Source organism: Octodon degus, unplaced genomic scaffold (genome assembly GCF_000260255.1).
Source record: "Octodon degus isolate 3935 unplaced genomic scaffold, OctDeg1.0 scaffold00004, whole genome shotgun sequence".
In the NCBI taxonomy this organism is placed as follows: domain Eukaryota; kingdom Metazoa; phylum Chordata; class Mammalia; order Rodentia; family Octodontidae; genus Octodon; species Octodon degus.
This window is the reverse complement of record NW_004524580.1, coordinates 9,027,487-9,052,986: the sequence shown is the minus strand read 5'-3', so window position 1 is coordinate 9,052,986 and position 25,500 is coordinate 9,027,487. Positions and strand designations below refer to the sequence as shown.

General features: G+C 36.6%; 1 protein-coding gene across 1 annotated transcript in view; it reads left to right on the top strand.

Annotated features, from left to right (window-relative positions):
• Ppfia2 (PTPRF interacting protein alpha 2) overlaps positions 1 to 25,500 on the top strand; it is a 536,445-nt gene that overhangs the window by 291,810 nt on the left and 219,135 nt on the right. The window lies entirely within an intron of this gene.

The following is a 25,500-nucleotide window of genomic DNA, read 5'->3' as shown; positions in this document are numbered from 1 at the left end:
GGTCCCTGTGCTCTGCTTAGCTTGTTGTAAGTAGGTGCTTTAGACCACTGAGCCATCTCACCAGCCCCTGCATATTTTATATTTAGTAAACAAATAATGTTAGATGTTAATTGAAAGATGCATGAAGAGACATGTCCTCTAATTTTCTTTCAGAAGATAAGCAACCAGTTACCTTTGAAGACCAATGTGCTAAAGGACACGTCTATGTTTTCCTTTTCCAACACCATTTTTTCCTTCTTGCCTTCTTAGTCATTGACTCTGCTTCTTAAATTGAGAAAAGATAAATGTGGGGTACCACATCTGTCCATGGACCAGCCTCTGATGTCTCTGTTCTGTCTTCTTTTTGCTCAATCCAGAAGAACTGACCTACTACTAGTCAACGCAACCCCGTCCTCAGCTCCTCTCTTGATCATAGGCAGAGTTACAGTAATTCTTCCCTTTCACTTCTTGATCCATTTTCCTCCTTTTTATTAGGACTTTTCCATTGATATTCACAGTGATATTCTTTTCCTAATATAAATAATAATGTATTCTTAAAACCAACAGTTTCTTGACATCATCCATTTCTTTAGTTGCATACTACCCCATTGCTCTTATTTTCCTTATGGCTATGACTCAAAAAAAATAAAATAAAAATGACTGAAAAATGGTGATTGTGATTGCCTACCACATTTCTCTTCTATATCTCTTATGCTTTTTTTCTGTAACTCTCCAGCCAAACTTGCAGGTTCACAGAGAGATACACAAGTTAAAGGCATTGACAGAAATGATGTCTGCTGGCAGATTGTTTCCCATTGTATCTTTACGGGACAGAGGTTGGGGAGATTCTGGGTCTCTGTTTTTGGTACGGACATTAATCCCATCATGGAGGTCTTACCATTATGGTCTGAGGCAGTGATGGTGAGTGAACCTTTCAGAAACAAGCAACCCACTGCAGCACATGTGCCGTAGGTTTACCACACTGCTTAATTGTCAAATATCATCAAATTAAGGTCAAGGTTTTATTTTTTTATTCATTTATTTATTTTTATTTTTATTCATTTTAATGAGATAAAAGATAAAACAGCAATGAAATAGTTTCAAAACAGGTTAGTAGGATAGTTACAATAATTAATGCATTGTATTTTGTCTTCATAGTAGTTATTCAGAGGACGAGATGCAGACATGATATCTTGTCTAAACACTACTAGTACAAAACTTTCTCCTCAAAGAACTAAAAGAAAGTAACTGTATATCTATCCCAACTATCTTGTGTATACATACCTTTTTCTTTCTTTTTTTCCCACAACAATACTGTCCTTCATTTATACTTTTGCAGAGTTAGTAACTTGTGACACAAAGTCGCCTAGTGACTAATAGCTGACTTTAACCAGACTGAATGTTTATTTCAGAACTGAGGTAGCTTGTTTGCTTTAGGCATCTAGGCCTAGTCCCACCTACACACATTTGATCAATTTCCTAGCTTTGGTGGCTCCCAGTGTATGCCCTTGCTTGACCTTTTTTGTTTTGTTTTGTCAAAGATGAGTATTCCATTGTAGTTACAGAAGCTGTATATGGAGAAGTGTTTAAAGGACCTTTTCATTCTTGATGCAAGTCTAAAGATTGTAGGTAGTTGAATTCAGCAAAATAACCCAATATAGTCAAATAGTCCATAATGGTAATGAGTTATCAGCACATCTGGCAATTGTCAGAAGTTGTTGACTTGAGCCTTTTATAGCTCAGCATATTAATGTAGCTTTACTTTTTATACCTCATGGTTACACTTTTCTACTGGATGGTTAAAACCAAGTTAAAGCAAGACCTATATAACTACAAATGTAACTTTTGCTATCTGATAAGGTCAGCCAAATCCCCTCAGGATTTACCCTGGAGCCATGTACAGCAGCTTGTACATATTTTGTCAGTGTCAGCCATCTGGATGAGTCACTGCTCTTGCTTGACCAATTTGATCTCTGTGAAAGCCTGATTTTTTTCTCACTAGGTGACTGTTCTTAGGCACACTATGCATTGTTGATAGTTTTCTTCTGTGGTCCTACAATCTCCTTGATCAGAAAATTTGGGACACCACTGACTTACAGGATGTCACAGCAGAGGTTCTCTTATGTCCTGAGTCCTCACTGTAGGTCAGCATTTTAAAACAAAAGGTAGGACATAAATGAAGTTTATAGAAAGGACTAAGAGGTATTCATTTTTGTCCTCTCTATTTACAAAATTCATGAAATCTGGGTGTGACTTATCTTTGTGGCAGAGTAAGGAGGTAAAGTGTCTAAGACCTTGAAATGAGAGATATTCTAGGTCTGAGATAAATTAAATAGAAATCTTGAAGATAGGAGTTTTTTATAAGTAATTACTTTCAATAGCATGAGCATGATCTTAAAAGAAAAAAAATAAATGATAAGTTCAGGAAACTATCAGAGGGTGATTTTCCTAAGGCATAAAAAATATCAGAGAGTCACTGGTCAGAAAGGGATCCATTCTGAGAATGGATGAAAAGGAAGCTTTTGTTCAGAAGATAACATAGAAGCAGGAAAGCTTTCCTAGAAGAATGAAAACTTGTCTTCTTGGAGAGACTGTAGTCTCAAAAGAGGAACAGGTAAAAATAACATTTTGCTCAGGTAGGAAATGGAGGAGATGGGCTGAGAAATAAAGCCAGGGTCCTTGAAGAAATGAAATCTGATAATGCCTTCCAGTTAATAAATTGGGATATCATTTCCTCAGTTTGATACTTAGCACTGCAGTTATGCTTCCGAGAAATTTGAATCAACTGAGCATATTAACAATGAGGATAAGCTGTGGGAAACATCTAAGCAAATGACTGATGAGAACAAACTAGAAAAAGATGGATGAGATCGGGAGAAAAATGGAATGTTGGAAAGATTCAGGCTCACACTGTCAGAGAAGTTTCTGGCTGACTGGAAGTCTTAGAAGCCTGAGGAAACTTCAGTTGTTGCTCTACTCACTACAGTGCAAGCCCCTTAACATTTACCTATACTTGATGAATGTGAATTGGACTCCCCAAATACTTAGATGGTACAAATATACAAACTTCAAGACTGCATCCTGCCTTTCACTCCTCTTCAGTAAGCCACCCTTCTGGGCCCTGGGAATCAATCAGAGACAAAAGTAAATGTGTGTGAACTGTGCTGTCAATGAGCACCCAGACCTTCAAATAATTAAATAAATAAATAAACTTTAATGAATGTCCAATTGTATTGACACCCATACTTTTGCATTTTCTTGGGCATAAACATTGGGTTTAGAAGAAGTGATATGATGCTTGTCCACTCAGAAATAAAAGTAGTGGCAAAATGTGTATCTAGGCAAATATGCAGAAAAAATAGCAATGCTTGCTTATGTGAATCTGCTGTACTCTGACAACTGTGAACTCTCAAGGAGGCTGGTTTTTATGTTTGTGTTGATAATTTATGTTCAGAGTTGAAATTTTCAGTGGGTTGTATATCTTATTTTTTTTATTTTAGGGAAGGGTCATACATGGTCTCACTCCTAGATCAGACTCATAGTGATCCTTCTCTTAACAGCCTCCCAAGAGGTGGGATTACAGGCATGCGCCACCATGCTCAATTGCTGTCTCAGCTCACCCTGGGGGTGGAGCTGGCAGGGCAGGCCCCAGGATCGAACCCCTAGCCTCTGTGCCTACTTGCAGGTGCTTTAATCTACTGAGCTATTTGGCTAGCCCTATTGTATTTCTACGAATAGCGTAGAAAGTAAAATTTCCTGAAAAGTAAATAAAAATTAGTTTGGAATGTTCTCAAACTTGCCTTTATAGTCTTACATTTTCATGGATAAAACTACTGGTAGAATAGCAAACATAGAAAGTTTGGGTTCTGTAAAAACAATAGACTTAGTTAGTTCAATAAAATATGAATTTATTCAACACCTAGTAGGTGTTCAGGCCTGCTAAAATGTTTATTCTTGACAACAGAACTATTAAGTCTAAATAATGGGGAAAATGTATTGGGGAAACTGGACACACATACCTAAGTCAGAATGGGTAATAAAATGATAAATAGACTACTTCTAAGTGGTAGAATACAAAAATTTGTCATGAAAGATGGGTAACACATTAGTAGAAATCTGTAAATTGAGAATTAGAAGGACAATCTTTTCAACATTCACTTAAAATACGTTGAATTCTTAAAGTGTATAAATGTAGTTGGTATTACAATACAGTATGTTTTTGTTCATATATGCCATAGGAGGTCTTTTAAATCTGATTTACCTTAAAGAATTTTCATTTCACTCAAAAAATCTATTGAAGGAATGAAATCTTCAACTTGATTAATTTCAGATACAATTTTTACCAAAATATTTAGAGCTTGCTTTTCTCAGGATTTTACAGTAGTGCTGTGTAACTATTTAATATAAAGATTAGAAAATGCCATATTTTAAAACTTTATTTTTTAATCTGGCACCAATAAAAATATTTATTATAGACTGCCACTTATTCAAAAACACCTGGGAAGAGGGAAACATACAAAATCTCTTTTGTATCGTACAACTGATTTTTAAATTCAATCTTTCAAAAGAACAGAACAATGATTATTACTTCTGTCAGTTTATTGACACAAATTGATTTTAACTTTGTCTCGAACACTTTTCACTCAATTTTATTTATAAATGTTATGAACTTTTTCAGTCTCATTCTATATCAAACTTTTTTTGGGGGGATGTGTTTACTTCTCTGAATCATATATAGTTTTTCTTATAATTAAAATTAGCAATTATAGGAATCTTCTCTAAGTCATAAGAATTCATCATCATTATTGTTCTGGAAATTTTTACCACTTTGGATTATCAATCCTAAGATCTACTTATTTAAAGACAAACAGTGGGAAAAGTACGGAACTTGAAGGCAAGAGTAATAAGAAATACAGTGTCATCTTTTCCGGGAGACCTATTTAAAAATGATTCCATTCCTGTGGCAGAAGCACTTTCTGCCAGACCTCAGGTAGCTATCTCCTTAACCAATTTATATTATCTTTTGTAAAGAATGAAGTTTTACCAGTTAAGTTGCTAAGACCGATAAGTAGACTCTTAAACTACCATGCACTTTAGCTGCTTGGAATCCATTATTTCCTTAACTTCTGTAGCAGCCTTGTATCTGGAAAAGCAGTAAGAACCATAGTTGTTCTGAAGCGAGGATGCTTCCTCAGTGTCTGCCCCTGAGACTCCAGGGCCTTCTGCGCCAGTCATGAAGGCAGGGAGGGCTTCATGAACTTTGTGGTGCAGTGTATGCAGAACTGCTCTTTTCTAATCAACAGAAAACAATGAGAGGCAAAACCCCAAAGCACACTCCTAAGGCAGCCACTGGCTGAGAGACACGAAAGGGCAGAGATCCTCTCACCTAGCCACCCATGTGAAGTTAAGTCAGTTCAAGTTTCTTACAAATTCCATATTTCCTTAGATTAGCCACTATGCTTACACACTGCTGCCTTGAATTGATAAGCCAGTCCTGCCCACGCTGCCAATAAAGCCTCCCTCCAGAAATACAGTGGATGCATTAAATAGGCATCTCTCAGTAGAATCCTGTCCTTCAAAACATCATGTGAAGAAACAGTCATGGGTCCTCCAGTATAAATGCCTCTCACTTCACACAGTCACAGAAACTGTAGTTCCTTCCTTATAGGAAACCCCATTGCTAAGAAAACTTTTTTGTTTAGTTTTAAAATATTTTAATACTTATTAACTCCACAGCTCCAAACAAGAGCATGTAATTGTAGCATTTTGAAAGAAGCACATTCAAGAGATGTATCTGGCATGTTTCAAATGTGTTTAGGATGAAGTAAGTTGGAGTATATTTTGCATAGACACATGCTACAAAATGTAGAATTACTGGAGAAATTGTGAAAAGTATCCACGGTGATATAAGTTGTACTCCACAGTTCAGTTATTCCAAATACCATAAGAGATTTGCGTGTGTGTGTGTGTGTGTGTGTGTGTGTGTGTGTGTGTGGTACTGGGGATCAAACTCAGGACCTTGCACTTGCGAGGCAGGCATTTATGCCTGAACTATCTCCCTAGCAAGAGCCTTGCTTTAATACTGGTCAGAAATTTCAAAAGATGTCCCTTTCACTATGTACAAAACTACCTATAGCCCCAGGTCTTGTTTAGTATTAGTTTAGCTTCAAGCAACAGAAACAGTAAAGAAGCAAATGCAAAGCAAGATAACACAAAGCAAGCAGACGTGTGAAGCCCTTTTCCTCGTACTCTGCACTCTGGCTGTTCATGACAGGAGTAGTGTGGATTCAGCTCACTGCAGGTCACTCCAACATTCGCATTTGCTGTGCTTTCTCCTCCAGGAGGCCAGCCCAGCCTAGGACAGCTGAGCATCCCCAGCAAGGCATCCTCAGGGTCTGGCCCAGCCAGGTTCTGCATGGGGAAGCCCTCTTTTAACCTTTAGCCTACCCCATCTGTGAAGTTGTTTACTAATTTTTATCTATTAATTTGTTTCCTTTAAACAAGTACATTGAAACATACACACCTTCAAACATTTGCAGAAGCAGAAGTAGAAAGCTAAAAATGATCTTTGATCATGGGAAAATTATTTTCATCTTCTTGTCATCTCAAGAATATTTTGTAAACTACTTTGAAAAAATGTTATGAATATTTTAATACGTTGATAATATAATAGTTTTTCCCCCGCATGTATTAACAGATATAATACCAAGCATCTAGAGAAACCTTTTTTTTTCATTTTCTAATTCTTTAGTAACACTATCAAAATAATTAATATTGCACACTGCTATACTTAATCATTTTTAAGAACTTCAATATTATTAAGTTTAAAAATACATTTAGAATATGGCAATCATTTTATCAGATGTCAGAGAAATTGATGGTGATTATTACTGATTAATTCGTCAAATTAGGACAAGAACTTGTTGATGTGGCTCATTTTTGCAATTGTGAAGTCACCGCACTGTGTTCAATTGGGTGAATCTATTTAATTCACTGAGTGTAGCTACATTATGATCAATCCCTTCAAATGGCACATGGGCCACATTTATCTGATCCTATTTTCTAAATGTAAATAAGAACTAAAAGTGGAGAAATGTATTAATAGAAAAGACTATGAAAAATAGGCATCCAGACCATCCATACTTCTTTTGTATAATGTTGTGTGCCTTTGCTTTCTTCAGTTTATTTATTTATTTTTATTTATTTATCTACTTGGCGGAATCAGGGATTGAACTCAGGTCCTTGAGCTTGCCAGGGAAGCACTTATTCCACAGAGTCATCTCCCTGGCCCTCTTCAGTTTAAATGGAGGAATTGTTAGGAATGACTAATGCATTCAGTAAGTATTCAAATATATTATATGTTTTATATATCAATAATTTAAATGTGATACTGGATACAAATTTAAAAGATAATACAAATAGTAATAAAATTGGATTATGTGGTTTATTGTCCTCACATACTCATCAAATTATTCATCAATATGGCACAATATTTTTGCATTTTGCTTTCCACAATGATTTCTTTTAATTACTCTTTCAGGCCAGTATGCAACTTCAAAATCTGCCTCCTCATTAAACATTAGCCAGTCCCATGACACTAGGGCTGTGTTACAGAAATAAATAGAATTCACTATGTTAGAATTATGAGCCTGAGAACATGGCTGTGACATACCAGGATGAGATCTTAGGTTATATTTTAGCACTAGAGGAAAAATATGGTGAGATATGCAGGTAGGATCAGATTAAGCTCATGCATCAGTCAGCTGTGTAATACTGTGACAAAGGCCCTGGGGTAATCAGTATACAAGGAGGAATACTTTATTTTGGTTCATGGTTCCAGAGACTTCATATCACCAGGAAGCAAAACAAAAATAAGACTGAAACATAACCAATGGGAAAACATACTTAAGAAAACAGTTGATAGAAAGAAGAGATTAAGATACATTCAATAGCTTTTTAAAAATAAAAGTACAGGGCCAGGTAGATGACTGAGTAGAATAAGTGATTCCCTGGCAAGCACAAGAGTCTGAGTTCAATCCCTGGTTCAGCTGAAAATAAAATACTCCATGGAATTCATGTTTATGGAGTTCTCACTTCAGATAAGATGCTTAAACACTTGATGACAAACACTTCATTTTAAAAAATTATTTATTTGCTGATTTTTTTTTTAAATTGTTTTTTATAACTTTATTTATTTATTTAGTGTGTGTGTGGCCAGTTCAGCCCACCAGGGGGCGGGTCTGGCTGGCATGTGGTCCTGGGGATTGAACTGCCACTTAAAGAACGGAGCTAGGGCCAGGCCCCCATTTGCTGATTTTTAAAAGATAGCTCCAGCTAAATATTTTTCTCTGGCCTTAAAACTAACTGAGGTCACAAGATAATCAGAATCACTGTTGTTTAAACTGTTCGATTCCAAACTATCCAGTCCAGTGCTGTGCTTAACACAATCTGAAGCAATGGTTTGAGTTTGCCCACTGTATTTACCTTAGGAACTTTTGCTCTATACTTGGGTGGCATTTTAGGTTCTGTGTTTAGTCTGATGCAGTGAAAAGAAAGGCTACAATAACAAGAATACTTTGGAGCTGTTATGAGAAAATGACCTTCACCTAGACGGCGCTACAGTTTTTAGTGCCCTTCCAGCAAAGTAGAGTAGGAATGAAACAGAGGGCACTGTAAAGGTGATTCCTGCCCCCAGGATACTCCACATGCCTGCATATGGGCAATAACTCATTTACTTTCATATGTTCATCACACCAAAAAAAGAAAAAGAGAGAAAGAGATGGAGAAAGAGGTTATTCAGCAAAGTGATTTAAAAGCGATGACATTTAAAATGACATAAGTTCCCAAGAGTACAACAGGAATTTACATAAATTTAAATGTAAATTTTATAGAAATGAAAATATTAAGACTGCAGAAATGGAAGAGAACTTTCTTCTGTAAAGGTTCTTTACCTTTCCATTTTAATTTTTAAATATTATATGTAACCTTTTTCATATTTTTTATAAATGCTATCAAGACACAATTTATACACTATCAAATTTACTTCTTTTTATGTGTACATTTTAGGGTTTTTTTTTAGCATATTCAGAGTTATACAAATCTTATTACCTAATTTTAAAATAGTTTCATAACCCTTCTAAAAATTTTTAATTTGTATCATTAGGAATCATGTCTACTTCTTGCCTGCCCCAAGTCTATGGCAAATAATAACTTAATTTGTTGTATGTATTTGTCTATTCTATACATTTCATATAGCTGAAACTATAAGATATGGTCTTCTTTTTGTATTTAGGATAGGTATACAGGGTGTACAGGGTCTCACAGCGTAGATTGGACTCATAAGGAGTCTCCTCTTTATAGCCTCCCAAGAGCTGAGATTACAGGCATGCACCACCATGCCCAGTCTCAATCTCAGTCTCAGCGTGCCCTGGGGGCAGGGCTGGCCCGGCAGGCCCAGGGATCCAACTCCTGGCCCACGCCTCTGCCTAAGCAGGTGTTTTTAATCTGCTGAGCTACTTGACTGGCCCTGATGTGGTCTTTTGTAGCTGCTTTCATTTAGTGTTTTTCAGAATCCTTGTATGTATTCATATACATGAGACTACATACATATACATATAAATAACATTTTTATTGCTAAATAACATTCTATTATACTACTTTCATTTGTCCAACTGGCTAACCATGATCATTAGTTGATAAACATTTCAGTTGTTGCATTTTTTGACTACTAAGAACATATGAAAATACATTTACAAAAGAGTATATAGTCTGCCCAAAAAAGTGTACATCAGGAAAAAAAACTCTTGTGTTAATATTTTCATACTATATTTACTGAGACATCACAAGTGACCTTTGGCCTCTACAGTTACAGGAAGTGCTCAAAGTCGTGGTCCTTAGCTTCCAGACATTTAGTACGGTGAACCGCTGCCCTGTGTGGACCTTTTTGTGGCCAACAGTGTATGTGTGTATGCGCGTATGCGCGTGTGTGTTCCATTTCTTTTGGGTACCTAAGTAGTGGAGGACTTTCTGGCTTATAGATTAGTACATAAATAGCATTTTGAGGCAATGCTGAACTCTTTCCCCAAATTACTGCACTATGTTGCATTTCTACCAGCAATAATGCATTAGGGTTCAATACACATTTTAAGATTCACAGTTGAGATGCAGAAGAGGTCTCTCTCTTCCCTTTTATAGAATAAGTTTTAATTTGTATTACAATATAATATCACCATACGTCTGAAACATACCTGTCTCCTTCATCAGTAAGTAGAACTTCAGAGATGAAACTCACTTTATGCAGCTTTATAATTTCAAGATAGTTAACTCAGACTTTGCAAAATACTGAGTAAATAAATGATGGCATGAATATATCTCTATGTATCTATGTCTCTATCTATCTAGTCAATTTTCTCTTCACATTCTCTGAAAGCAATTCTTTCAGATTTCCACATAAATGCCATTCAGATAACTGAAGGCAGCTCTTGTTTCATCATTCCTTCCCTCCCAGTCTTGGGTGTTATTATTCAGAGAATGTCCCTGAAAGGTCTCATGTGAGAGGTGGGGCTTGTGGAAAAGGACAGAACTGTGGGAGCACTGAAGTCACCAGTGGAGTAAAGCTTTGATGAGTGCAAGGCTGGAAGCATATCAGGAGGCAGGGCCTGGCAGGAGCAGGCAGGTCATTTGCGTAGGTTGAAGCACTCGTTCTTGGCCAACGTACCTTGTCTTTCTGCCCTTTCTCTAGCTGCCACATTGTGAGCAGCTTTTCTGTCACGACATTTCTGCTCTGAAACAACTGACCACGGCCTCAAACCCCCACAGTGGATATTGGGGAACTGTTTCTCATCTGAGGAAAGTGACTCGTACCCTGAGATATGGATTTTCTTATCCACACCAAATTTCCTAAGAGAAAGCACTTTCACTGTTGACATGTAACTTCCTACTAGTCAATTGAATTATCCTACGGTTCATACTTATGTAACAGAAACCTAGACTCCTGTGTTTTTCCTTATGAATTTATTAATTTCTATGTCACACTTAATCATGTATCTCATAAACTAGATAACAGACGGATAAGAAAAAGTTTCCAGACATGATTCTCCAGTGGTTTGAATCATGTCTAATGTTAATTAAACATATCGACTCAACATCTATAAATATTTCATCATGTTCAGTTTCTGGTTTTGCCAATGTGGCAAATCAAAGTCTTAATGGATTTCCCCCAAAAAAACCTGAGAAATTGTAACACAGAACTTTTAAACATATAACATTTGCAAGGAATTAGGAAAAAGGAAAGAGAAAGAGAGAAGGAAAGACAGACAGATCAACAGACAGTGTTCTGCAAACTGAAGAAGCCAGAGATATTTACTAATCTTAGAAACTAGAAACTGGGTGTGTGTATGGGGGGTTGTTGGTCCATGGAACAAATTGGGAGGAGGGTAGGATACAAAGCCTTCAATCTGGAAAGGAGGGGAAGAGGAACTCAAAGGCTTGCATACATTTAGAGTTCTACTTCAAAGGAGAACATTCTCAAAGAAATCCATCTTCAGAAGCAAGACCTCAGCTAAGGCATAGGGAGACAGCAGTCGGCGCAACTCTGCCCTTAACAAGGGTTGACTTTCAAACTTGCATTAATTTAAAGTACTCCTTGCTCTACAGCACCTAGTAGAATATATGATATATATTTTTTCTGAGGAAATGATCTTCAGATAACTCTTATAGAGTTATAGAATTCATACGGATTACAAAAATCAAATATGGGACAGCCCATTTGGCATCCCGTCTCTCAAGACATGGTCTTACTCTTAAAGAAATAAATACTTTTTTCTACTCTTTAAGAAAATTAAATATGTGTTTGCACTCCAATTTTTAAAAATATTTTGTTATTATTAATAATTATTATTATTATTTAATATATTTGGTTATTGCAGGGTCCCAATACACAGCTCCGACTCATGGTGATCCTGCTTTCAGCTTCCTCAGCACCAGATTACAGGCTTGTACCCTTATTCCTGGACTCTGTGGCCAGCTCAGTGTGCCCTGGGGTGGGGCTGGCATGGCATGTGGTGCTGGGGATCAAACCTTGGTCCCTGTGTTTGCCTAAGCTTACCTACACAGGCACGTTAGTCCCCTGAGCTATCTTACCAGTCCCACACTCCAATTGTAAATAACCAGAAATACTAAGCTGTTTAGTGCCAAAAATCTTAAAAAACATAAATGTGAATTTTATTTATTATCAAAGATCTACCTACATAAATAAGTTTGAAATGTTTACGGAATAGTCATTTTAAAAGAGTGAGAAAGATGTGACATATGTTAAAATTCATTTGGCATTATCAAGAACATTTTTAATTACTTCATAAAAACTAACATTTCTTAATCATTTATTTCAGTTATACATAGAATTTTTTTCTAAAGCAGACTACCTTAAAAGCATGCTTATATAAATGCAAAAGAATTAAAAGAATCCCCTGTGTATGATTGGATCATAGTAACATGAAGCAAGAAACCAACAGCAAAAGAATCCCCAAAAACTACACAAACAAATGGAAATGAAACCACGCACTCCAGGAGAATCTTGGATCACAGAAGAAATTGGGAAAGAAATTCTAAAAGTTTCCAGAATCAAATGAAAAGGAAGCACAATGAGCCAAGGCCGTAGGCAACCCCTAAAATATTTTATCTTTGCATGTATTTGTCTATAATGGACATTGCATGCTAATATATGCATACTAGTTCTCTTTTATGACATACTTTTAGCATATTTTAAAAGATTAATCCACATCATAGCACACATTACTGCTTTTTTCTTGCTCAGTAATATTCTATATTATTTAACTTGTTTCAGCATTATTTTGTATATAGTTGGTTTATAATAAGCTTCACAAAATTTATACATTGTGCTGATTTTATATCTAGGTATATTATAAACACATTCCAGGCAATAAATGTAAAAATAAGGACAAACTGTCTTATAAAACTATGACTTACTTTCTTGGCGTTCTGGAGATGTGATGCCTAAGGTCTGAGTGCCAGTATGTCACAGGTTCTGGTGAGGCACCTTCCTGGCTTTCTGATGGCTGCTTTCTCTCTGAGTCTTCCAATGGAGAGTGGGGGGAGGGGTGGAGAGAAGGGAGAGGGAACACAGCAGCCACTTTTATCAAACTAATCTCAACATGAGAGCAGAGTCCTCATGACTGCATCTGAACCCAATGCTCTGCCTAATGAAGCCCTGTCTCCACACATGCCATCATGTTGAGGGTTAGCGTTTCAAAATATGAATTTGGCTGACATAGTTCATTTCTTAGCAGGTGCTTACCAGTTTAACTCTTTTTGCTCATGTTTTGTAAATTTTGTTTCCAAATTTAAGTAATCATTGCTTGTTCCAAGACCATATTATACTATATTTTCAGCAAGTTTTCTACTTTCAGTATATATGAGTTTCTTGAATTTTAAGAAGTTATATCTGTTGTTTCTTTGTGTGAAAACTTTTTCTTCAACATATATCTTGCCCAACTAATTCTTACTGGTTTTTCACATTTCATCCCAAAGGCCCCTCCCCCCACACCCTGAAAAGCGTGCTAGAATTTTCCTGTGCGTATCCAACACGTCGGTGTAACCCCTCACATTGCACTGCACTGTAATTCCTGTTCTGTTACTTTTAACTATGTATTTTTCACCACTCTATGCATTACCATGTCTGAAAAATTTACAAGCTGTCCTACCTATTAAGCACACAGTAATATTTTTGAAGTCAGTAAACAATGCCCAAAATGTAAATTCATTAGTTTACAGCAAGAACTATAATTATCAAACAGAAAAAATATGCAAATGGGGAGTGACAAGCCCCTTTTAAAACACACAAAGAATCCAGTTATTCCAAGAATACTTCTTGGTATCCATGGAATCAGAATATGTTAAAGTATTTGAATATTTCATGGTACCATGTGATGCTAATATGTCATAGCAATTCTGAAATATATATATATATCTTTGCCCTTGTTCCCAGGCAACTATAATCCTTGGGCCAAAACTCTCCTTCATAGAAAGAACGCTTTGAAAGCACAGTCCTGCTTTCTTTCCAATGGTTCAGTTTTCTCTGTTACTTGATACCGCCAATTCTTCCTGAAAAATTCTGTGTTAACTATACTTAGTGCAACATATTGCAACACAAAGCATATCTGAGCCACGTTCTCCTTCTAAATGCCACACAAAGCCGCAGTCTTCAAGGCAGGACAGCATGTTTCAGTGTGCTTGACAATTTCTATGACACCCACTACGGAATTTTAGCTCAATGGATAGCTAGCAATGTTCTAACCCAAATATTATTGCTTATATAATTATAATCTGTTGATGATTCAAGGGAAATGATTTTGTTTCGTTTTGTTTAGAATTAGTGTGTTGTCGGGAGATTCAAATATTAAGCTTGAATGTTATTTTATGTGTCTGGGAGTGCTTGCCACAGCGGGTATTACCTAACCAGATGCTAAAGCCTTTTAAATTAATACACAGCATCTTGTCAAACATGCCTCCTGCTTTACGCTGTCAGAGCTGTTGAAAATTGGCTTTTCCTGCCAACAGAGCTTTTGGTTGGCAATGATTCAGCCCTGACATGCTTTAGCTACAGTGCTTATTGGGCCAGGTGATTTTACTAATGTACTTAAATGGTGGATGAAAATAAATTTCCAAATCATTCAAGCAGCACATGCACAACAATATCTCTTGAAGATTTCTAGACATAAAAGTTTCCTTTCCTCTCCTTTCATCAAAATGAATCAGGATCAAGGGCAAATTCATCAGTTTGACTGCAGACCTAGAAGTCTTGGTTTCTCTGGTAGAATTTTTGTGTGATGATCATCCTCTTTTCTTTCATTTCCTTGATATAATCTGACCAGGCCTAGAGGTGTTTCTATTTGGGGAAAAGTGAAGAGGGAGGCAGAGTAGATTAAAGAAAAAGCAAACTTGAAGTGGGTACCTCCAGGCTTGTTTAAACCATGTATTTGTCTCTTTTCCCCTCTAGTACTGTAATTATACACCGAGGGGCAGGATTTGGAAGACAGGCAGCTATTCAAAATTACAGCTAGAATCTAAGGAGGGAATTGGTTTAACAAGGCCCATTCCATTTACCTGGACCAGGCAACCCATACACAAATGCAACCCCAGGACCTGGCCAGGGAGCTGGCTCCTCATGAACTGCATCTTTACACTCATACAATGACTCACTGAAAGCTCCTTAAATATCTTTTATGTTGTCATTTCATTTTGGACAACAGGCAGTATTCAAGGACTCTGTGAGCCCGGGGGCAGTGGCAATTGATGCAGTGAGAGAGGAGCCAAGAGAATAATAGTAGATTAATCTAGAAACATATGTTGAAGGAGCTTGGCTTTTAAAAACAGTTTTCTGACATTTACAGAATTTCCTGATAGTTTCGATCTCTACAGACATTATTATAGAGTGTTATTTGATGTGTTTTCGGTAATAATAATTTAATTATTTGATTAAAGAGAATTTACTAAGTATGAAGACACAAAAGGGTACAATATCTTTTTTCCATAATAAAGGTATGTCAGTATTTTCACTGAATCACAGTAACAGCCATCAATTTTTATTATGCTAGTACACTAATACCACACTGGAACTCACTCTCCTTTATTATTATTCCTGAGGATAATCCTGCTGCCTTTGATTTATAATCAAGATTGGTATTAGGACCATCCCCCCAAAAATGAAATGAGTTACAATGAAATGTATGTGTGATTCTCAGGTATATTTTAGTTATTACAGATTCCTTAAAAATTATAAGTGTTAGTGGTGAGCTATAGTGGTGAGCATAGTTCCCTTCTTTTTAAAAAATATGTAATTTTTGCACATCCTGATACACCTAATAAAGTCTTACATTTCCTCAAATTAGAAAACTTGACCTGGAAGAATGTCAAAATTTTAGAATGGCCATGTACTTCTTAAAGTTAACTGAGCAGATGTCATTTATTGAATACTTTTAAAAATAAAAAAAAAAAAAAAACATGATATTTGACAAAAACTTGTTCATTAAGACAACAGTCAGGTCCGGCTAGATTTTTTAGCTCAGCAGGCTATAGTGCCTGCTTAGGCAGAGCACAGTGGCCAGGGTTTGATGCCCAGAGTGCTGTGCCAGCCCTGCCTCTGGACACACTGAGACAGTGATTGAGACCAGGAGTGGAGGTGGGCATCAGTAATCCCAGCGCTTGGGAGGCTGAAAACAGGAGAATCACTAGGAGTCCGATCTCCATAGTGAGACCGTGTAGGCCTTGTACTAAACACAAAAAGCAAAACAAAACAAAATGTCCCTTAGCCCCCAAAAGACACAGCTGAGTGGAGGCAGGGAAGCTGGTTTGGGGTCACCAAAAGCTCTACTTGTTCTCTAAATGTTTCCCAGCAGTCATGACTCTGCTGCTTGTCCCCCTGAGATTCATCACCGAGCCAAATCTTTTCTACCAGGCTGTTGTCATGAAGCATCACACACCTGTAGCAGATCCATACACCTGCTTACAAGTTAGAGCTCAAAACAGGAACGAAATATGATCCAAACCAGGCACATTTGTAGCCCACCCAGTCACTGATCCACAGCAGGAACATAGCTCGATCGTTAGGCAGTGTAAGCTTTCCTGATAGCACTAGGTTTTGTTTTTTAACCGATATCCATTTTTGCAAGATTTCCATTTCCTTAATTTGAAGCTTTTGAAAACCGGAATTAGGAAGCATCCGCATGCACACATACCATAAAATGGTTTCAGTGACATTTCAGATGTTAAACAGGCGTGATAGCCTTGGGTCATCATAATGTGCTGACATAATTTATTTTTCAGTTTTAGGAAAAAGATAAAAAGTTTTCTAATTAGATGTGCATAAGTAAAAAAGAAAGGAAGCACAAGCTATAATTTATGTGAATCTTAGCTCTCACTTTCATTTTAAGCTGAGAATCCTTACTCTACCAGTTCTGTGAAAATCCTGAGTCCAGTTGTGCCTGTCAAATTGCATTAGTCATGCAAGCGATTTCACCTTCAAGCTGTCTTGCCCAGGGCTAACCGGAAGACACGGTCATTTTGCATAGAAATTTTGGATGACAGATTTCCCTGGGCTTGTGGGAGTCTAGAAGCCAATTATAAAAGCAGAGGTCATTAACACCGCATTTGATTATGTAACATAATAATGCAAAAAGTCCACCACCTTCTATGTACAGAAATTCATATAATGATAGGGTGTTGATTTGTGTGAAAGAAACACATTTCTCATTCCAAACGAAATTAATTCGGAGCTAAATTTCTAAATACTTGTGTGAATTTTTAATAGCTAATTTAAAGATGTGTATAGATATAAAATCTTGGCAATATATTACATCTTTGTTTCCAGCTAACATAATACTTCTATTATTAATGTGCTCTGAAAATATGTACTGTGGTTTAGAAAGGGAATGCGTCCTCATACATGCAAATTTATGTTCAATTATATGCAAAGAAAATAGATTTTAAACCTAAAGATTCCCACTGAGTATCACAAATGGAATTGCTAGAAGTTTCCATTTCCAAGAGAAGTAACACCAGAATATAATAAATGAGGGGCATAGCTTAGGAAAGTCATTATTAAGAAAACATTTTTAAGGTGATTGATTTGTCTACTTTAAATACTAGGTGGTCAAATTGACATGCTTGGATACTATTATGTTTATTGATAGCTATTTTGCATTTGCACAAATGGTTGAAGAAGAAACTTAAAAGATGCTTTTTTAAATGGTTGGTGAGGGTGTTGATGGTGTTGTATGAAACTGATTTTTTTTTAAGAGTAGAATATATTTATTGGAGTAAAGAAAGCTACTGTCTGAGAGAAGGACAGGGTGGCCAGAGTAGATTGTCCCCAAAGAAACTGAATTAAACTCACCATTCATTTCTTCTCCTACCTGTCAGACTGCTTCGCACTCATGATTCTTTAGGCATTAATCATTTGGTTCATTCAGACACATGATTGCAGAAATGAAGTTATTGTCAGTTTACTAATTATGTGACCCATAAGGTTAGAGATTGCAGCTTTAACTGGAAGGTAAAGAGCAGTAAAATTGTGATCAAAATGAATAGATTGCTGAATATTTCTCTGGGGACTGGCTGGTGTCACTCCCTGGCAATTGAAAGGGTAGGAGACTTGCCGATTAGCTCAGTTGTTTAAGCGCCTGCCTGGACAAACGCAGTCAGGTTTACGGGACCGCTGTTTGATCCCCAGCTCCACATGCCATACCACACATGCCATTAAGGCAGCCTGAGCCAGGAAAAAAAAAAAAAAAATCCTCAACTGTAGCACCAGCCAAATAACCAAGTGGATTAAAGTGCCTGCCAGCAGGTGCAGAGGCTGGGGGTGCCTTTCCAGGCCTGCTGTGCCAGCCCCACCCCCGGGGCGCGCTGAGACAGCAATTGAGACTGGGTGTGGTGGCACGCTCCTGTAATCCCAGCTCTTGGGAGGCTGTAAACAGGCAGATCACTACGAATGAGACCCGGAACACCCTGTAAACCCTTTCCTAAAATAAAAAAAAATAAAGTAAAAAAAAGAAAAGAAATTGAAAGGATCAATTTCATTCTTGTCATGCAGCTTCCGCTGACCTGCTTTCCTGAGGTGAGGATACATCTATTCAACCAAAGCCTTTCAGATAGTTGGGAAATGAGAAAATGCGTTCTTTTTATCCCAATTCTACCTTCTTAAATAAACACAACATATGAAATGAGGCAGGGAATTTGAAAGTCTCTTTTAGTTCTTCTATGTTTAATACTAAACACCAGAATGTGCTTAAGGAGGACTGTGGTGAATAGCGGGGTTTTTGGCATCTGCCGCTACAGCAGGACAGCATGCTATAACTCGTCAGGTTGAAAGAGGTCTGAGTTGAGCAGAATAGGAAGGGAGGCCGAGGAAGTTCTGGATTTGCATACTCTGTCTTCTATAGAATATAAATAGGTAAGAGAACTGAGCAGGACTCTTGTTTGCCAATGAAGTTTTCCTTTTGGGAATAAATCATGCAGGGACCAAGCGAAACTGGTTTGCGCTCAGTGGATGAAGAGCAACACGTCGACCTCCAGGCTGTCAGTTGGGTAGGGGCAATGTGGATGCTTCACCTATAAATGAGTCAGGACCCTCTTTGGGTCAGAAGGCAGTACACAAGACTGACACCATAGTTAAGCCACGACCCAGTGTGACATTTTTCCTGGGATCTGACAGATTTGGGGATGTGGGTGGCACCACTGATACTATACTGGAATGGTCCTTAATTTAGTCTCCTTCATTTATGTTCTTATTTGTGGTCTGCAAATAACCGGGCTGTCTTGATTAATAAATGATACAGCATATGCCAGATTCTGAAATATACCCATAGCATAAAATAGGTGCCCCAAAGCAATAATTTATGGGAAAAAATGATGCCCGTCATTTGGGGAAATAAGGTAATATTGTGAAGTCAGCTGAAATAAGAGAATTGGGATTTTATATAATTTAAGATATTTTTAATTTAAAAGTAGAAGCAGAATTTTTGTAGAATAAGAAAAAACTAAATGACATGTGTTGGTATTTAAGAAATGATGAAAGGTATTAATAGGATAAAGTTATTTTTCTCTGTTTTTTAAAGGAACTAGTACTCTACATCATAATGTGATTCAGAGAAAGATTTAATGTGGCTAGAAAATGTTTAGTCCAGAGGAAAAGTAGGTTGAGCATTACACGGCTGTAGGCATGTAAGCTCACCAGCGGAAGTGACTCTAGCTTGCTTTATAAATGTCATTCTCTCAGTGCTTAGAACAATGTGGGATATGCCATGGGCCTTTTAGGGATGCTCATAGTTCTCAGGCATGAGCATATACTACTGAAAAACAGGGCACCATGTTCTTAGGTCTGAAGGTGTCTCACGACACTGTGTGTTCTAGTTCCTGACCACTCTTTCAAGTTCCAAGAAAAGAAAATATAGAGTGGAGAAAATAATTCTGTGCCTTAGGGAAGACAAAAATTTGCAAAGCTATAGTTGAACCAAAAAAATGGCTAGTCTGAAAAGTTGTTGAGTATGTGTTTTACTAGTAACTGTTCTACTTCTTTTATGTCAAAGCAATCTCAGGTTTTCCTAAGGGCTTCTTTTAATTTAGACAAATGGAGCATGAGTTACCCTTTCTTCTAGCATTATTTACTAAATTCAACTTCTGATGATACTTTGTCAGATGTTGCATTGTTGTTTAACCATTTGCTTAAAATAATATCTTTGAAACATAATATCTTTCCATTTTTTCTATATAAATATTGAACCTATTTATTCTGTTTATTCACAATATCCCTTCATGCGTAGTTGTTACATTAATTCATTCATTTCCTCATACACAAATCTAGGTTGTTCGCAATTCTTGGCAATAAAAGCAACTCGGAGCAGAATTTCCTATATTATCATGCCCATTTATAACTTTTCAAGATCAAAATATACAGCATATACTATTTCTGAAATCTGTTGGCTATAACTTTTTTGGAAAAAATGAGAGAATCTTGTAGAAATATTGTCTTAAGAACAGTTTGGAGAAATGCTAGCTGAACTAAAGAAATAGTGTGTGGATTAAATATGTGTTTTCCTTTGAGAATGAATGTCACTAGTGTGATATGTCCATTGAGCAAAAGATAAACCCAAATGCACACACTACTAAGCAAAGCACTAAGCAATAAAAAATGAGTATCACTTCTTCCTCGTTTGCCACCCTTCAGATATACTAGCTCTCTTCCACTCCACCATCTGTGCAGTCAGCACTGGCAGGTACCTGCCGCTTTGCTCTCAGGGCCATATGCAGTAGCACTGCCCTGTTCCTGCACACTGCTTTAGCAAAGTTACCAGGGTCAGAGGCAATTTTCTGAATACTGTGCTTAATTTGGCAGTTTCCAGGCTGTCACTGTATGATATCACATCAATGCAATAAAACGTGAGAGAGCACTGCTGTGTAGAATAGAGCAGGGTGCATTTGTAATACAGATCAAAGCAGAAGTTACAGGTTAAAGTCTATCCTATATGTTATATGTTGTCTAGAGTATAATGCTATCTCTCAGAGAAACAAAGAAAATGAAGCTATAATGTCTTTTAAAATTATTTTGATATTAGAGTCCAAGGGGTAACTCATCTATGATAGGAATTTATTGTCTCTTCGTATTTCTGAACACTATGCTAAGGCCCAAGAAGTAAAAGTGAATGAAATAACAATGTCTTAAAGAATCATATTAGTTGAGGAATTAAACACATATTTTAATTATTATAAAAACCCATGAGATATTTATCATGAAGCATTAACAAAGGCCAGCTGATTCTTTAAGAAATGTATTTTTTAGAAAAGTTAGCATTTAATTTTTTTAAAAAATTTATTTATTTATTTATTTATTTATTTATTTGATATGGGGTCTTATTACACCATTCAGACTCATACTGATCCTCCTTTGTCAGCCTCCCTAGCTCTAGGATTAGAGGATTGGGGTTCTGGGGATAGCAGGACATGTGGTACCAGGGATCAAACTGGGGTCCTTGTACTAGCCAGGAAGGCAGGCACTTAGACCGCTGAACTATCTCCCCAGGCCTGAAAAGTTAATATTTAAAAGGAGCAGGAAAACAAGAGAAAAGAGAGCACAGAGACAAAAGGAGAAACCCACAGAGAGACCTTCTATGAGGAAGGCTTTCGAAAGGTGACACACAGCATTAGTAGTACTCACCCGTGTGTGGCATTTTGGGATGGGCTAGGAATGCTTGCTGAGGACTGAAATCCAGTACGCCTCACGTTCTGAAAGTGCTATGAGGTCCTGTGGACTAGCCCTGCCTAACTTACCTTAACACCTTCAGCCACTAGCGCAGGACCAGGTACTCAGGAAGGGTCCAGTAAGTGTCACAACACTTACTGAAGGATAGAGGGTAGAAGGAGGATACTCTAGGCGAACTGGAGAAAACTGATGAGAAGTTTTCCATTTCCAGGCAGATTAGGTAGTGTTGGAATCAGAGAGATTGGGCCATTTTTATCTTTGCAACCTTGATTAGTTAACCATCCTTACTAAGCTTTGGTATCTTCAAGGAAAAAAAAAGGGGGGGGATTAAATAAATTAATTTACATAAATATTTAGTTTACAGCATAGCAAAACATAATTGATTCTTTTTTATGTATTTAGAGGGTCTGCAGGTTCTCACCACACAGATGAGACTCATAGTGATCCTCCTGTTTTCAGCCTCCCAAACACTGGGATTACAGGTGTGCACCACCATGCCGAGTCTCATTTGCCCTCTTAGGATATATATTATGGAAAGGGTCATGTTTGGGGTGGTTTGAATTTCAAAAGTGAAAGCTTATTTAAACTTAATATGTTCAGTGACAGGAAGTTCTTAATGTTTTATGAACATGGAAGAGACAAGTTTTACAAAGAATGAAGAAGAATATTTTGGAAAAGAAAAGCCTGTGTCCAGAAGGAGAAAAATAACCCTTGGTATCATCCAATATAAGATGAATTGCCTGACTTCGAAGCAGAGCTCCAGAGTTGACTAAGCATATAATTTTGGGCAGATAAAACTTCTGTGTATCTCTGTGAGATCTTAGATATTCATTACAAGTGTTTTTAAGATTAATGAAATAATCAGTTCATGACATATATGTTGTTTAGTAGAGTTCCTGACTTGTTATAAGAACTCAATGTTAACTATATTTGTGGTTATTATTTTTATAAGATTATATTACCCTTGTTGACAGTAAGAATGGGGAAGCATATAAAAAGATATGTCAGAAGAAAAATGTAACAGTATTTGTTGCATAATTTCATGTGTGATACACACTTTGATTAAAACCCTAAATATACGAAATATGTTTTTCTAATACGGGTTATCTTGTGTGGAAGGAATGCCTTGCCTTGGGCCTCTCAATTTTCACACCTAATCGGACTCATTAAGGTAGATTATGCAAAATACTGCAATAATTTTTTTTTATGTTTCAGGTAAGGAAAAAGGGAACTTTTAAATACATTCCAAATGTCAGAGTGAGAAATGAAATAAACAACTAGGTTCAAAGTGAGAGACAAGGAAAACACTTTGCAGTGTAAAGGTCTCTGTTAGGAACTAATTCAATCCTGATAGCATGTGACTTTGTAAATTCAGAGTTACATGATAATAATTCATTTTTCACATCCATCAGCTTAGCATAAGACTCCTCAACTGAGAATTTAATGAGCAAGATAAAATAGAGAAGATAGAGACATTTCCTGAAGTTTACTACAAAGTTATAAGTGTACAAGTAATCTTAGAAATTAGAATCATTCACTAATTTGTCAGTGCCACTATAACAAAATTATATCATCTTTTACCAATAACATCTTGACAAATTTTTATCTTCTATTTTAAATACATGCTTCTTTCCATCTACTATTGCTTCATATTTTCTCTTATTCTTTAAGCAAAAGCATATTTCCCCAATGTACAGTGTTTTGGGAGTACAAATATATATGCAGCATCCAAACATCAAAATCACTCATGATTTCACTTCTGCGGAGCTCTAATATTAAAATTCTGAAATATTTATTTCAGATCTCTTTAAATATTTATAGGTAGCAAGCTAATCCTTAGAAAGATAGACAAATATAGGTTTTCTTAAGTTAGTTGCTACATGTAAAAATTTGATTCATGTTGTATCTTAGTTAATCTTATGATAAATGAATATAAGATTATTTTATATGCTTCTAGGTTAATAATGTAAAATTCAGAATATTTATACATATCAGTTTTCTGTCTAAACTATATAGCATCTACAGTTTCATTTTTGTAGAGATTTATTGTGTTGGACATCTGCTTATTTCCATTGTCCTCTTAATAATAGGCTTGGAAAGTATTATCAACATTTGAACAGGAAGCAATAAGAGGAGAAAATATTTCTCTGTGGTGTCCGCCAGGTGTAACAGTGAGCTCTTGCAGCTAGCTAGATTATAAGCCTTAGAGTGTACTCTGATGTGTGTGAAGCACCCTTGAGGTTGATGTCATTCAGAGAAACTCAGCAAAAATAATAATTTAACTTTTAATATTTTCATTAAAATATGAATAGTCCACTTGTCCCAATTTTGCAGAGTTATCACACTCATTTACCTCTTACTAAATGTGCATGCATGTGGGTTAGGAAGCCAAACCTGTCTTCTTCCCTCTCTTGCCTTCTCCTCCCTTCTCAGGGCTGTCACCTGGACCTGGGGCTAAGTTTCCCAAATACTCAAATATTTGATAAACACTGCTTTCATTACTGAGGATTCTCTAAATGGCTTAAGATAATCTGGCTATATTTATAATTTTTTTAAAAAATTAAATAATGTTTGAGTATAATTTACAGAGCCAGAAAGGTTGAATTAAATTTTTGTCACCATCTAATGGCAAAATTACTCATAATCATGTAATTTCTAATGTCATTTGGGAAATGAAAATGACACTAAAGTCTTCTTCTCAGTGTCACTAACCACAAGAAGATAGGATTATTCCAGGACTCCATTTTGAGGGTATAACATAACCACTTTTCACTTATGAAAATAAATATTAATTGTGTACTTGCTATGCTTCAGATACTGATAGTACAACAAGAAAAAAAAAGTCCCTGTGTCTATGGAGCTTACCTTCAGGAAGTCTGAACAATACACACACTAACTGGAAAATCTTACATAATGTTTCAAGTCTTCGGTATATTTATTATTTTGTAGTCGGTAGATCAGTTGTCTTTCTACACATTGGTAACAAAAAGTGGCTTAATCTTTAACTCCCTTGTCAGATGTTTGTGCTCTTGATTTAAAGATCTGTTATACTTTGATCGGTGCTATAGAGGAAACAAACAGTTTTTTAATCTCTTCATAAAAGTAGCCAATTTAAATTGTTCTTATAATAAATTGTCAGGTAAATTTTAAATTCAACATGAAGTTTATGGTATCTTTTAAAAGTATTTTATATGCCCATCTCAGCAGCTTATTGTAAGGAAATGTATAAGAACACAAAGTAGCAATTTGAAAAATGTTATCAATGTACTTCAATAATAGTAATATATATTGACCATCCAATTAGGTTAGTTTTTCTCATTCTCTTCTTTTCTTTATGTCCCTTCTCCTCTCCTCTCCTCTCCTCTCCTCTCCTCTCCTCTCCTCTCCTCTCTTCTCTTCTCTTCTCCTCTCTTTCTCTTCTATTTCTCTTTGCTTTCTTTCTTTTTTTTATGTATTTGTACAAGGTCTCACTACACAGCTCAGACTCAGTGATCTTCCTGTTTTCAGCCTCGCCAGTGGTTGGATTACAGGCACTCGCCACCACCCCTGGACTTTGTGGCTGGCTCAGTGTGCCTAGGGACAGAACCGGCACAGCACATGGTGCCCGGAATTGAATCCTAGTCCCTGTGCTTGCCCAAGCAGGAGCTTAGACCCCTGAGCTATCTTGCCAGCTCTCTTATTATTTTCATTCAAAATTTATACTTTTCATGTTGTTTTCCTTACTGGAACTATATTTTTTTATTTTC